We start from the raw sequence: 13,843 nt of genomic DNA, 5'->3' as shown, positions 1-13,843 counted from the left end.
AAATCGTAAATTCTTAAATTATGTAAATCGAGGTCTTTTATTTTTATTTAATGTTATAAATCCCAACTCTTAGATGTATTATCTAAACCTGAAGAATTATTACAAATTAATAATAGCAATATTATATCTCAAAATATTGAATATTCTGATATTGAAATAAGATTATGTTTCTATAATAATAAGAATATATGCAGAAAAGATATAAATACTATAACAAAAGAAGAAAGAATAATATTGGAATTAATAAATCAAATTGAAGATCCAGAAATAAAAATAAAATACTTATCTGAAATCGTTCAAAAAGAAAAAATTATTGCTAATGACATAAATTATAATCTTGTTAATGTCTCTAAAAGATTTAAACAAGAGAAACATCCTACTACAGGTCCAGATTTAAAATTTGAAATTAATAACATAAAACAAGAGATAAAAGAATTAGAAAATAATTTCAACATCTCTAATGAACAATTAGTACAAGAAATTATAACATTACAATCAGAAGAACAGCATACCAAAAAGATTATACAGGATGATAAAATCAAAAATAATGATAATACTAAACATGATTCAATAGATAAAGAATTATTCATTAATCTTATAGATAGAATAATCTTTCAAAAATGGTATGTTGAAGTTACTTTAATTATTAATGCTGAATTTCAAATTACAACCATAGCATTATTAGATTCAGGTGCAGATATGAATTGTATTCAAGAAGGAATTATACCTACAAAATATTATGAAAAAACAACTGAAAAATTACATCAAGCTAGTGGAACAAGATTAAATATAGAATATAAAATACCTAATGCTCATATATGTAATGATGGAATATGTTTTAAAACTACGTTTATTTTAGTAAAAGATATTACCTCTAGAATAATATTAGGAAATCCTTTTTTAGCTTTGCTTGATCCTTTTATAAAAACAGAAAAAAGAATTAGTACTAAAATTATGAGAAAGAAAATCTTATTCAGATTTATTTTACTAATAATAAAAGAAGATATTAATGATATTTCCAAACAAATAATGTTCTTAAAACAAAAACATAAAAGAATAAAAGAACAATTAAAGGATCCTTTATTAAAACAAAAAATTAAAAATTTTCAAGAAAAAATAGAATCAGATATTTGTGCTAACATTCCAAATGCTTTTTGGCATAGAAAGAATCATGTTGTTCAATTACCTTATGAATCATACTTTAATGAGAAAACAATACCAACAAAGGCCAGACCTATCCAAATGAATCAAGAATTATTAGAATATTGCAAAAAAGAAATCCAAGACTTATTACAAAAAGGTCTAATAAGGAAAAGTAAATCTCCTTGGAGTTGTTCAGCCTTTTATGTCCAGAAAAATGCCGAATTAGAAAGAGGAGCCCCTAGATTAGTTATAAATTATAAACCTTTAAATGAAGCTCTAAAATGGATAAGATATCCAATTCCCAATAAAAAAGATTTACTTTCAAGATTATATGATGCTACTATATTTTCAAAATTTGATATGAAGAGTGGATTTTGGCAAATTCAAATAGATGAAAATGATAGATATAAAACTGCTTTTACAGTCCCTTTTGGACACTATGAATGGAATGTCATGCCTTTTGGATTAAAAAATGCTCCTAGTGAATTTCAAAATATTATGAATGATATTTTCACTCCTTTTTCCGATTTCTCCATTGTATACATTGATGATGTCTTAATTTTCTCCAAATCAATAGAACAACATTGGAAACATTTACATACTTTTGTCCAAATCATAAAGAATAATGGATTAGTAGTTTCACCTACTAAAATTAGTTTATTTCAGAATAATATTCGTTTTCTTGGTCATAATATTGTCCAGAATACTATTACCCCCATAAATAGGTCATTACAATTTGCAGACAAATTTCCTGATGAAATAAAAGACAAGAATCAGTTACAAAGATTTCTAGGAAGCTTAAATTATATTTCTGATTATTATGAAAATCTTAGAATCATTTGTAAACCACTTTATCAACGATTACAAAAAGATCCTCCTCCTTGGTCTAATCAACACACAGAAGTTGTTAAGCAGGTTAAAAAACATGTCAAAGTCCTTCCTTGTTTAGGTCTTCCTTCTCCTAATACTTTCAAAATTGTTGAAACTGATGCCTCAGAAATAGGATATGGAGGTATCCTTAAGCAAAAAACTTCTCATTCAAAAGAACAATTAGTCCGTTATCATTCTGGTATATGGAATACTGCACAACAAAATTATAGTACTATTAAAAAAGAAATTTTAGCTATTGTATTATGCATTCATAAATTTCAAGATGATCTTTTAAATCAAGAATTTCTTGTTCGTGTTGATTGTAAAAGTGCAAAAGATGTTTTACAAAAAGATGTTAAAAATATTGCTTCTAAACAAATATTTGCTAGATGGCAAGCAATTTTAAGTTCTTTTGATTTCAAAATTGAATATATAAAAGGAGAATCAAATAGTATTCCTGATTTTTTAACCCGTGAATTTTTACAGGGAAAATGAATAAGCCAGATAGATCAAAAATACAAAATCCAGCAGATTATGCCATGAATAAGGAATCTTCGACCAATCCTTCCTTTACCTCTCCTTCTATGAATCATATCCCTTCTCAGAATAGGTTTACTGTTCTAGGAAATTTTCCTCCCTTGCCTACTAAATTAACCACCTTTGCTCAAGCTGCATCATCCTCCTCAAAGAATCAGCCAGAACATTCTTCAGAAAGCATGAATTCTAGTCCAATTTCCCAACCTTCACAAATTTTGCATAAGTATAAATCATACCAGCCAAAATTATTTCCTGTTGAACTTGAATACCAACATATGAAAAATGCTAGAGAATTAGTCACAAAAGTCTTCCCACCAGGATGGGATTTTCTGCCAGAAGACCAAAATAAGAACCAAAAATTTTATGAATTCATACTTGTTGACTCTGGATCAGTCCTTCTATCACACACCCCTTGCAAATATGATCCTGATCATAAAAGGATTGCTTTCTCCAAATGCACTATTAAAAATGTTCTTTCTCCTGCTCAGTGGAGTCATAACCCTTGGCAGGGAAAAAGATTTACTCAACCATTTGTTCCTCAAACTTATAATTATTTTGATTATCAAAAAGCTTGGTATAATACCTTTTTCTTTCAGAATAATCGTTATCAACATTCTTGGTTTTTTACCTTTGATAAAATTCATGAAATCAAAAATTTGCCTCTATGGTTTGATAAATGGTGGAAGCTTTTTGGAGCCGAAACTAGTATCCTACCTTCTCCCCTTTGTAACAAATTATTAGAATATTCAAAGAATTTTCCTTCACCTGCTCCATTTAATCTATTCCCTCCAGAATTATATTTCTTTCTTCATTTTAATATCCCTTGGATCTTGTCCTGGGATTACAACTTTGTCTCTCCTGATAATAACATTAAATATATTGTTCGTACCATCTCTATCAAGTGGTGGGACAAGTATGATTATGATGATATTATCACAAAAATCATAGGATTATCCAAGAATCAATCTACAGATCAGAATCAGTTTCTCCTAAAGAAAAGTATCAATCAGGCAAAATTAGCATCCTCCACTTCCAAGCAAGAATTCAGAAAACATTTGTTAGAAACCTTATCTCAATTATCAGATGATGAAGATGATGAAGATGAACCAGTATTAGCAGGATATTCTCAAGATCCTTATGCAGACTATGCAGATTTAGAATTATGAAGACTTTATGAATCAGATCAGGAATAATGACACCTAGAAGAATTCATAATCCTAAGCGCCTATCTCCAGCGGAGAAAGGAAAGGCTAAGGTGAATGAGTATGGAAAATTTTCAGCGGAAATTCCACAAAATCCTAAGCGCCTAACTCCAGCGGAGGAAGGAAAGGCTAAGGTGAATGAGTATGAAGAATTTCCAGCGGAAATTCTACAGAAAATTCCTCAACGGATTCAATCTGGATCATAATAATAGTATGAAGACTTTTTGAAGAATCATTTATGAAGGTGCATGATGAGCCGTATTATTTTGAGATGCCCTTGAAAAGATGCAAAACATTGAACGAAGACTTTTGGTATCAAGACTTTTGAATCATTGTATCAAGCCGATGCAAAAGACAAATGATGCTCAGAAGACTCAGAATTATTGCTGCATTACTGTTCAGAAGTCATGCGGAGCATTGAATTATTACCTTCTCAAGAATTATTGATGTTTCACTGTTCAAAAGACACGTGGTACATTGAATTATTGCGGCTGTCCAGAATCACTTCGAATTATTGCTGCCCAATACATTGAATTATTGCTGCTGTCCAGAATCGCGTTGAATTATTGCTGCCGACAACCCAGAATTATTGTTACGGAATATTACCTACCCTACTGTTCAAAAGATATGTAAAATATTTTCTACTGTTTATATTTGTAATCTTCCTTTCCTTTTCGCCTATATAAAGGCATGTAAGATATGTTTAGAAGGCAGAAGTTTTTAGAAGCTTTTAGAGAGAAGCCACTTAAGAGCCAATCTGTAATCGCCTATCAGCCTTTCTATCCTTTAGCCTTTGTATCCTTTTGTATCAGTACTATCAGTACTATTCCATTCCCCTTCCTTGTATCTTAAATCTTGCCTCGCATCAAGGCAGCTTTGTATCATCACTTCTTCGAATCAATATAATCAAGTATGTTTATTACTTTGTCTTTCTCTTCACTATATGATTCTCCTTTGTATTATGTTTTCGAATTATTTTGCTAAATTATTTTAAATCATTATCTTTCATTAATATCATCATCTACTTTCATTATCTTCATAATTCTCATTATCTTCATTATTATACTGTCTTTCTCTAATTACTGTCACCTGGGTGAGTTTATGGTATCAGAGCCAAGGGTGAGTAGAGAGAGGGTTCAGAGTTTGCGATAATATTCCGAGTCGTAGGTGGTTAGTCCGAACTGCTAGCGTTGGTTTAGCGTAAGGCCGTTGGTTTAGCCCGTTTGCCAGGAGAGCGTTGAGGGTGGTCCAGGCAGTGGTCCAGTTAGTAGTTCAAAGCTGATTATTGAAAACTTAGAGTATTAAAACAAATGATGGATTCAATCTTTAGGAACTCTTCCTCTAGGTCTCATAGGCCTTCTTTAGTTGATAGTAATAATGGGAACGTCATTAATAATGGAGAGAATAGGGTTATGAAAGATTTTGAAATTATGATGAAAATTAGAGATGAGTTAAATAGAAATTATGAAATAAATAAAGATAAAATACGAAAAGATTTTATGTCTCCTGAAAATGATGATAAGAGAAAATGGTTTTTTAATAAATTTTCACAAATAGAACAGAATAACATAAGAACTAGATGGTATAATCATATGAATGAATTAAGAACATATATATATTTCTTCCCCTGGTTTGAGCATAATTATGAAAAAATTAACATTGAAGAAGATAATATTAGTAAAACTGAAAATACTCAAGAAGTATACTCTTCTAATCTTCCTTCTGAATCTATAACTCCTATACATTTAGAATCACAAATAATTGTTTCTCCTCTTAAAGAAATAAGTCTTAATGATGATAAAAATATGAATAATAATGATAAAAATCATTTACCTAATGAAATTAGTCCAAATCCTTTACCTGATGAAATTATTCATGAAGATTATACTCCTAATGAATCATTAAGCCTAATTCATAAAGAATCACAATTAGTTACTTCTCCTCTTAAATTAATTACTTCTTCTTTTAAAGCTAGTCCTAGTAATGATAATAATATTATATTACAAAATGATTATACAAATACGTGTATAAAAGATTTTAATGACAAATCAAGCAGAATTGAAAATCATATAAATCCATTAACTAATCAAGAAAAAGAAACTGAAAGACTTTTATTATATGAAACTCCTCCGAATTTACAATTTTCTTTTAAAATAAATGATACAGAATTATTAGAAGAAATTTCTAAAAATCAAGAGAATAAAAATCATATGTCTATTTCTAATCATAATAAAATTTTAGAAAGATCACAAGAAGAATCAGAAACAGAATTAGGTATAGAATTAGACATTGATAAGTTACAATCTCAAGATCTAGATCTAAACAGAATGATCTTAGAAAATAGAAATGATAGTGGAATAATACTTAGGAATAATTATAAAGGAAATTATGTTACACATACTTCTATAATTCATAATTGGTATCTTAAACCTCTTGATATACAATCTGAAGAATTAGGAATAAAAGCTAAATTAAAAACAAGAACTGCTTATATAGCTAATGCTTTATATAATTGGAATATAGATGATTTATCAGATTATAAAATTTCAGATATCTTACATGATATAATGATAATAACAAATATTGTTTATAAATGTCCTAATAAATCAGATTATCAAATATCTAATATTGTTTCAAATCAATCTATAAAAGATGTTTTAAGATATAAGAAAAATATTTATAAAAATTTGAAACATTTAAAATACCTTTCTGCAACAGATTTTAAGTGGTATAAAGATGTCTTTCTTCTAGAATTATTAATCAGAATGAATAATAGAGTCCTCTTTTGGAAAGAAAGATTTATAGATTATTTTGCCCATAAGGTTAAAGAAAAATTTAATAATTATCACAATGATGGTATAAGTCTTACTTATAGAAAAATTAGTCTTACATATGAAAAAATTATTAATGCACTAAAGCATCTAGAACTAAATTTGTATGATTTAAGATTAACAAATTATTTTAAGAAGGATAAGAAATATGATAAATTAAGATATTTTCAAAATGGTTTTCCTTTAATAGTATCATTCAATAAGTATAAGAAGATAAGATCATACAAACCTTATAAGACAAAATGTTCTAAAACTTTATATTACAAATTTGGTCAAATTAGTTATAAAAAACTTATGGCTAAATCCCAACTCTTAGATGTATTATCTAAACCTGAAGAATTATTACAAATTAATAATAGCAATATTATATCTCAAAATATTGAATATTCTGATATTGAAATAAGATTATGTTTCTATAATAATAAGAATATATGCAGAAAAGATATAAATACTATAACAAAAGAAGAAAGAATAATATTGGAATTAATAAATCAAATTGAAGATCCAGAAACAAAAATAAAATACTTATATGAAATCGTTCAAAAAGAAAAAATTATTGCTAATGACATAAATTATAATCTTATTAATGTCTCTAAAAGATTTAAACAAGAGAAACATCCTACTACAGGTCCAGATTTAAAATTTGAAATTAATAACATAAAACAAGAGATAAAAGAATTAGAAAATAATTTCAAGATCTCTAAATAGGTTTACTTAGGATGCGTTTGGGATTGCGATTTCGTTGAGAAAAAGTGCGATTTTAAATCAAATCATAGAAAATGACCCATTTGGAAACTGCGTTTTTAAAAAATTACGATTTAAAACGCAAAAAAGTGCTTATTCAAATCGCAGGCAATGTGGTGCTTTTTTGAAAATGCAGTATTTTAAAAGGCTAATCTGCGATTTTGCCAAACGCTTAACTGCGTTTTTAAAAACCATTTTTTTTAAGTCGCATATTTTAAAATCGCTATTTTGAAATCGTACTTTTTAAAATCGCAAACTCAAACGGACCCTTAAGAAGAAACGTCTCTTCAAAAGAAAAAAAATTTAAGAACGATTTTTTTTTTTTTTGGATACCTCGGTAACTTGTCATATTTTTAATAGGTAACATTTTTCAAGTCGTTCGATACAAAAAACGGCCTGAATTAACATAATTTGAAAATCTTCACTTTTTTTGAAATTGTAATGGATCATAATCCCTCTTCCAGCTCAAGTTACTCTAGAGCCTGGTTGGAATTGCGTTAGAAAATATAATTTGTCTATGAGCAAAAATTGGTATGTGTAATAAAAAATTCAAAAAGTACTTTTTTGACTTTTTTGCTCTAAAAATGTCAAAACACACTTTTTGGAAAAAGCTTGAAAAATGGAACTTTTTCTTAAAAGCTCTTTTTTAGTGTAAAAATTCTATTTCCCATCATAATTCCAAACAATATATATATATAAACCCTAAAATAGCTCTTAAAAAAAAAAAGGCTTCATTTTAAGCTTCTTCTGAAACGCGATTTTAGGGCCCTTTTTTTTTTTTTTTTTTTTTTTTTTTTTTTATTATAATGAGCGGTACTTTTTACATTTTTTACCAAACATACCCCCTTTTTTTTTTTCTTTGCACATTTTTTTTATATACTAAAAGCATTTCTTTTAAGTTCCTTAACACAATTTCAAACAACCTCTTAAACACCCTTATTCGACTCGACTCAAACTCATTTGAAAAAAATCAAACAGTCAACATCCGGCTCAACTTTTATTTTTTATTTTTCCTTCAAATCAATTGTTCAATGGTTCTCAATTGAATATTAAACAATATATATTTCAACCCAACCTACTCAAATGAATAGTTAAACAAAAAATAATAAATTTTCATCTAAGAAAAAAAAAGTGAAAAATGTAAAATCAACCTCTCTGGTTACATTGATTTGCAATAAGCTCCGTGTAGTGTAAAAATGTTCTAAGAGTTAACTATGATATGTTAAAAAAATATCAAATAAGTCATTATTATTAACTTCTGTCCAAAATCTTACGGATTTCATTAATGTACCACATCAAATCAAATTATATAACAACACGTGTAATAAATAAAATATATAAAGACTCAAATTTTTGAATCGCGAGTGTGAGCTACTTTGCAACTACCCTCAACATTTCAAACAAGTAGATGTATTATGGATGGTGGCTAGGCTTATTTGGTGTATCTACTCTCCAAGCTTGATGTTGAAGTAAAGCTGGAAAACATCCGAGTAGTGAAGAATTTCCCATATATGTTTGAAGAACTCATAGGATTACCTTTGGATAGAAAGATTGAGTTTTGCATTGAATTGAAGCTTGGGACCGAGCCGATTCACAAGGTACTCTATCGGATGGCCCCAACTGAACTAGGGGAGTTGAATGAGCAGCTTAAAAAACTGATGGACAAGGGGTTTATTCGCATGAGTGTATCACCTTGGGGTGCACGAGTGCTATTTGTTAAGAAGGATGATGGCTCTATGCGAATGTACATTAACTACCAGGAGCTAAACCAGATAACGGTGAAGAACAAGTACCCTTTGCCCAAGATCAATGATTGTTATGAGTTTTAAAGTACTTGTAAGCGCACGAATCATTTGCAATATAGTGTATGTGCAAGTGCGAGGTTGAATCCATAGGGAATTGTGTTGCGAAAATTAATTTCTATTTAAATTAATTCTATTTTAACCTAGTTCCAATTTTTGAGATTTTTAAAATAATAAGCTAAATGAAATTGAATTAAAAATAACAGATGAAAAAAAAAAACACTAAGATTTTCAGAATCCACCTCACCAAATCAAAGCACATATTCTCATGTTTGTGCATATCATATGCATGTTCTAATTTTCATAAAATTACCTATTAAAAGATTCAATGAATCCATCATTTCTACAAATCACAATGAATATCCAATTTAATTTAAAACCATCCAATGTATCTATTTGATTAACAAATCACAATGGATATCCAAATTAAATCAAAAAAATTCAATGTATCCGTTGGATGAAACACATTGAATATCCAACGTTTGCACATATATTAATCGAAACAATCAATTAAAATAGTACATCCAGGTTAGCTGGTTACTATTAAGTTCCATTATTGAGTGAGAAATGGAAAATTCATGGAAAGTTACAATCCCCGCCGCGTAATAGTGCAACTACACGTCTTCATCGACGTTGTTTTTCAACCAAAAGGCCAAGAGCTAACTATCAAGACTTTGGGCTATTCAGACACATACTTCGTGAAATGGTTCATGCATGTTTGTTGCCCGGGGCAACAAGATCAAGTTGGTAAGGATTAAAATATCTCTCCCCTACTCCATCGAAATTACAGACATCTGTGTGGGTTCCAGCACTACCTAGCAATATGGCTGTGTGCTTTGACCCTACATAGACCGCATGGGTAAGAAAAAAAAAAGTTCGAGATTCGTGGAAGGTTTCTCCGTACTCTTAAGTCCCTTGAATGCACTGATAAAGAAGAATGCTCACTATGACTGGATTGAGAGTTAAAGCAGATGTTATTGTCTACACCTGTTCTCACACTTCCTTCGGAATATGAAGGCTTCGTGATCTATAGCAATACTTCCTTGAAAGGATTGGGATGCATGCTTATGCAACAAAGTAATGGTTCTTCGATCACATCTTCCACATGGTAACTCCCGATTCGGGGCATATGGTCCGTAACAGATTAGCCAATTATGTAATGCCCCTAAAATTAGGTAATTGTGTTTGTGACGACCTATTTTTTGTTTTTAACAAAATGGAGTCATCACAGTGTGAAAAATTAAGACTCCTGTGTGTGTGTGTGTGTGTGTGTGTGTGTGTGTGTGTGTGTGTGTGTGTGTGTGTAATCAACCAATATACCAATATTAAATGCGAAATATAAAGAACACAGATATTTTGGTGAATAAGTAGAAACTCTTTGTACCAAAGAGAAAAACCACTCCGGGGCAGCCAAACCCAGGCAATCCACTATTCAAAAGAAAAAGCTAGCTACAAAGCAATCGTACTCACATAATCCAATGCAGTAGTCGTACCTTTAATTCTAACATGTACCTATATGTGAACGCCTCCCAACCAGACCTCCTGTTTGAAGGGTTCTTCAATGGATTCCTTTGGCTTAGGGCTCCTCCCTAAGCTAGACTTCAATGGTTGATCAAATCACACAAATACTCTAAGAGACCTAGCACATCTAATAGTTTCTGCCTAAACACCCTCTTTTAGCACGCTTGAATTCAATTCAATATTGAATTCTTACAACAGCCTAGGACCCCCTTTAAATAGGCTTTGGAAAACCAAATTTGACACAAACTCGGATTTCCCTAGGCGGTGTCAGGACAGGACATTGGGCGTTCGGACAGTAAGTAGCAATTCTTCATAAGTTGTTGAAGCGCATCCGGATGACTTGCTCTAGCGTCCGGACGGTTGTGTAGAACATCTCCACTGTTCGCAGCTACCACATTTGCATCCTGACACTTGTGCGAACATGTGCTCTCAGTGGGTCGCATCCGCTGGGTCGTCTGGACAGCTGTGCAAACACTAAGTCCATGTGGTTTGCATTTACTACGCTGTTCGGACATGATGTAACACTGGCTGGTGTCCAGATGCTTCCTCTGGGTCGTCTGGACGATCACAATGGAAAATCGCCGTTGACAAAATCTTCCTTGTCTCAGAATCTTCCCTTTCTTGAGTAGTATATTGCAGATTTTGCCTTGTATAATTCTTTCCATGCTGAAATAAATATTCTGCAATAATATCTAAATTTGACTTTGAATTACGGTGTCCTTAAAAAGTCAATGTCCATAATAGGAAGTATTTTTGTCTACCAGAATGTAGCCAATAAAACTAACAAACTCCCTCTTTGACCATTCTGGGACAAAAACTAATAACTGGTGTAAAAAGACATAATTGGTCCAACATAAAAATTACTCCCCCTTTTTGTCTCAAAATGACAAAGGGTAAACAGAGTTATAAACCCACAAATAACCATCCAAAATATTTTGGAATGTAGCAGTGTTCTACATAAGAAAAAAATAAGTGACGCAGCACTTAATCTTCATCTTCTTCATCTTCTTCATCTAGCTCCACAAAATGTAAACAAGATTCTACATTGAGATTGACCTGCTTCACTTTTGCTTCCACTACTCGGAAACGATCCCCAAAGGTTCGAAAACCTGTGGTCAAATGCTCATCAATCTGTTGAAAGCCTGTAGTAATCTGAGCAGAGAGCCTGGAATACATCTCCTCAAAAGTAGCAGAAGGAGGAGCAGCCTGAGAAGAAGATGATGCTGAAGGCCCTTGCTGAACTGGTGGAGTTGGTAGAGCGTGCTCTGCAGGATACACATGCCTCAGAAACTGGGCATTGGACTTCATCACTATGTGCTTCCCAAAAGGTCCTTCAGGTTTTGATTCAAGCTCCCATGAAGGAATATTAGGCACAAAATGTTGAATGATCCGGGTCACTAAGCAGCCATAAGGAAGACCCACCTAATTGTCTATCTGCATTTCGATCATCGTCATCACCATATGTTTGCACATACAAAAAGGAAAGTCCTGGATGATCACATAGAGAAATCTAGCCCGGCAAATAGTGAGAGTGTTGTGTTTGACAAGGGGCCACAGATTCTGCAAAACTATCTGAGCTAGAAGACGGTGTGGAGAATTTAGCCAGCCAATTTTAACTTCCTGCATATCTTCTTCCAAAACATGATGTCCCTGAGGATCAAAGAACATCCTTAGGTGTTCAATGGAAGGGGGGTCCATTGAATCTAGGAAGGAAATATCTAAATCTGGAGTCACAGGGATCTGAGTGATCATACTGATAAGAGTAGCATCTACTATGATGTCTACATTAAGCATAGTGGTCTTCATAATGGGACAGCTTTAAGAAATATCAACTACCTTCATGTGGGCATAGAACTCATGTACAAGACGAGGATACACTTTGTTGAAGGTGAATAAAGACAACCATCTATTCACTCGGAAGATTTCATGAATGAAGGAGAAGGGGGGAACCATGACATCACGTCGGTTAACAGCCGTTCCTTGATCACTGTTCTATTCTCAAATCTGGCCATGGCAAATTCTGGGATCTAAAACAAATATAAAAGAAATTCCCATATAATATTCTAGAATCAAGAAAATATTAGTCCCAATTTAGAAAAATTTTGGCATTATAACGGCTAAAAATTGGATGCCCAAAAATTTACATAATAGCATATAACCATTCAAATAAATTTTCCAACCTCAGCACACAACAAGAAAATTTCTCATGCAAATATCTCAAATATTCCAATAAATCTTAAATCTCTATTTTCTAGAACATATAAAACTAAATAAAAGAGAAATAGAAATAAGGGCATACCTGGAATATCAAAAGTGAAAAGAAAAGGTAGGAAACGCCAACAAGCACCAAATACTCGAGAGAAACATGAGAAACCTGAGAGAAAAACAAAGAGAAAAGAAAATCTCAAGACAAACAGTGGTGTGGCACAAGGGACAAAATGATATAACCCTAAGGTTGCACATCTAGATGGTGAACTTAGTCGTCCGAACGGCAGTCTGTCAGACTTTCAGTCCCATGCGCGTCTGGACGCTATGCCACTCTCGTCCGAATGCTCCATATAGAAAAGCTAAAATAGAGGAAAAATAGTAGACAACTAAATTTTTCCCTAATGTTAGCTTCAGAACACGCATGTATTCAAAACTGATAACACAGTCAAATAGCAAATAACAAATATGCAAACATATAATTAAGAGTCAAGCAATTTATGAGCCAAAGAATCTCCGCAGATGGAAAATTTTAAATATTTTACTCAACTCATGTAATTCATGTTGTGTGTGAAAGCTTTCTCAACAAGGCATAAGTTCACAGATAAGGTTGAAAACACTGAATTTTCTAAAAAGAGAAAATTTATGTTTGATTAGTCAAAAGTCAAACATTATCTTACTAGGTCCTAGCCACCCTCATCTGGTATACTCTCCCTATGTACATCACTTTTTCTTTAAATTAGTCCGTTAGTGATCGTCTCTTTTCCTAATGATTTGATCACTGACTCTTTCTATAGGGAAAAGTGTAAGAACAGTTTTAACAACACAATAAGCAGTGGATCTTTTAATTTATCTATATTTTCTGAAATTTAAATGCTTTTCAACATTTAGTGCTGCAACCTAGAAAGAATGCTAGAATTTTTAGGTTTTAGGTTCAACTAGCGAGTTGGTCAATTTGAGCATTTTGGCAAAAATTTATCTCTTAATA

This window comes from Alnus glutinosa, chromosome 6 (genome assembly GCF_958979055.1).
Source record: "Alnus glutinosa chromosome 6, dhAlnGlut1.1, whole genome shotgun sequence".
Lineage (NCBI taxonomy): Eukaryota > Viridiplantae > Streptophyta > Magnoliopsida > Fagales > Betulaceae > Alnus > Alnus glutinosa.
The sequence above is the reverse complement of the archived record's forward strand: the minus strand, read 5'-3'. Positions refer to the sequence as shown.